The 2412-nt window shown below is 42.2% G+C and overlaps 1 pseudogene; it reads right to left on the bottom strand.

Moving 5' to 3' along the window:
• Nucleotides 1-588: 588 nt before the first annotated feature.
• Nucleotides 589-1663, bottom strand: LOC129563364 (olfactory receptor 4K15-like; annotated as a pseudogene).
• Nucleotides 1664-2412: the final 749 nt, after the last annotated feature.

Here is a 2412-nt window from a genome sequence, read left to right as displayed (position 1 = left end):
GATTCTTAAAGTTACTTAAGAAATGACCATTGCAAGAAGGACACTCTGACTGACCCACATTTCTGCCTGCTGAAAGCAGGAACTCTCTTATATGAGGGGTTGCACCCTCTGTATCTGGAGGTAGAAAGACACACGTATCACCAAAGACAGGGAATTGGACCAAGAAGCCTACAGAAGCAAACCTTGTTACTTCTTTACTTTACTATCCCAAGTGCAAACTCTGCTTAGATTCTTCACTAACTGGGCACCCAAATCCTAGGTTTCTTTGTCCTGTCAATTCCTCACAAATTTATTGTTTATTGTTTGTTTGTTTTTTGTCTAAAATGTATAAAAGCTGCCTACTTTGGCCTCTTATTAGGTTTCATCTCTGTGAGAGCTTCATGTGGATGAATTAAAATGTGTTTCTTTTTCCCCTGTTAATCTTTGTGTCAGTTTTTTTACTAGTTTATCCACAAGACCTCACAAGGGGTAATAGGAAAAATACACCCCACCCCTTCCCAACATTATAAATAATTTTGCCATGAAATGTAAAAAAATTATTTCACAAGCAAAAGACAGGGTATCCTATTCTTCTATTATCTAAGATAGCTAGTTTGCTGTTCTATAAGCAAAAGATATGAAAAGGAAGAAAATGTGTCCGATGGTATTTGAGACACAGCAGTAATTCACAGAAGAAGGTACAACGACCTGGCTATTATCACGGGCTGCTGTTCGCCACAAAGGAGAACTGGAAGACCGCTGGGAACGCGCCTGTCGGTGCCCCAGTTTCTGCACTGCTGACATTACCTCCTTATTTCTCAAGGTGTAGATCGAGGGGTTTAAAAGAGGAGTGAAAACTGTATAAAATATTGAGAGAAGCTTATCCACTGGGGGACTGCTAAAGGCCAGGCGTAAATGAAGATGCAGGGCCCGAAGAGGAGGGTTACTACGGCGATGTGGGCAGTCAGGGTGGCCCTTGCCTTGGCCATGCCCGCTGAGGAACGCCGCCGCATAGTGCCCAGGATGACCCTGTAGGAGACCAGCAAGAGCCCAAAGGAGCACACGGCCATTAGAGCGCTGTCTGACAGCATCAGGACCTCAAGAGTGAAGGTTTCTGTGCAGGCAAGTTTGATAACCAGGGGAAGGTCACAGAAAAAACTGTCCACTCTGTTGGGGCCACAGAATGGGAGGCTTACTGTGAAGACCAACTGACCGACTGAGTGCAGAACCCCAGTGAGCCAGGAGCCCACCACGAGGCTGATGCGCTTGCGCACATTCATGATGGTGACATAATGCAGGGGCGACATATGGCCACGTATCTATCGTATGCCATGGCCACAGGGAGCATCATCTCACCACCGGCAAAGACATGCAGGAAGAATATCTGGGCCATGCAGCCTTCAAAGGAGATGGTCTTGTGCTCCACGAGGAAGTCAGCAATCATTTTGTGGGAAGCAAAGGTGGACAGACACACGTCAGTGAAGGAGAGGTTACTGAGTAGAAGGTACATGGGTGTGTGTAGGGAGGGTTCAGAGAAGATTGTGAGCACTATGAGCAGGTTCCCCAGCACAACAGATAAATAGAAAAGTGTAAAAAATGCAAAATAGAAAAGTTGTAGCTCTCGAGAACCTGAAAGACTGTGCAACACAAACTCAGTCACACCTGAATTATTTTCTTGGTCCATGGTTTCAAATTTCTGAAACTGGGTCGGAAATGTTCCTGTAAAGTAAAATAGAAATATATCATAGGATTGGGAGAGAAAATGAGCAAGGCCAAGCTTGGTGTCAAATCCCTCTCAACATACTTACATTCCTTATTAGCACATTAAATACATGTTGTATGCAATCATTTATTTTTTAATGACTGGATAGCTCGGCTTTCATCTCTGCATTGGAGCATGACAGTTTTATTCTAAAAATAGAAGTTTACCAAACATCACAATTCCTGAAACAAGAAAGAAACTCTAGACTCATACTGACAGCTTTCAAATACTATGTCTTGTCATTTCTAGCAATATGACCTTGGGTATATTAATTAAACTCTCTGGGCTTCACTTTTTGCAACTGTAAACTGGAGAAAATAATAATGTATGACTCATAGGATTTTTTTAAAGATTAAAAGAATTACAAGTGTCCCTTGCTTATTGAAAGTTTGCTTTACAGAAAAAGACTTGTATTAGCACCTGTGTAGCTAACTTAAATTCAAAGAAGACTTTTGCTTTTATAAAAAAAGGATAAAAGCAAAAATAGTGTTTGGCATTTATTTTACAGTGAGTTGTGATAGAGGCGTCAAGATCCATGAATAGCAAGAAGTGGCACTGCCAAGTTTCTTCCCAGGACAACACTTAGGTTCTTAGCATCTGGCCAGCATACCTGTGAACTGTATCTGTGAGTGTCTGTGTTTTATCTCAGGTCATTTGTGCATCCATTAGCA

Source organism: Moschus berezovskii, chromosome 9 (genome assembly GCF_049115385.1).
Source record: "Moschus berezovskii isolate FMDL1 chromosome 9, NW_MosBer_1.0, whole genome shotgun sequence".
Lineage (NCBI taxonomy): Eukaryota > Metazoa > Chordata > Mammalia > Artiodactyla > Moschidae > Moschus > Moschus berezovskii.
Note: the sequence above shows the minus strand (reverse complement) of the source record. Positions and strands in the feature narration are given on the sequence as shown.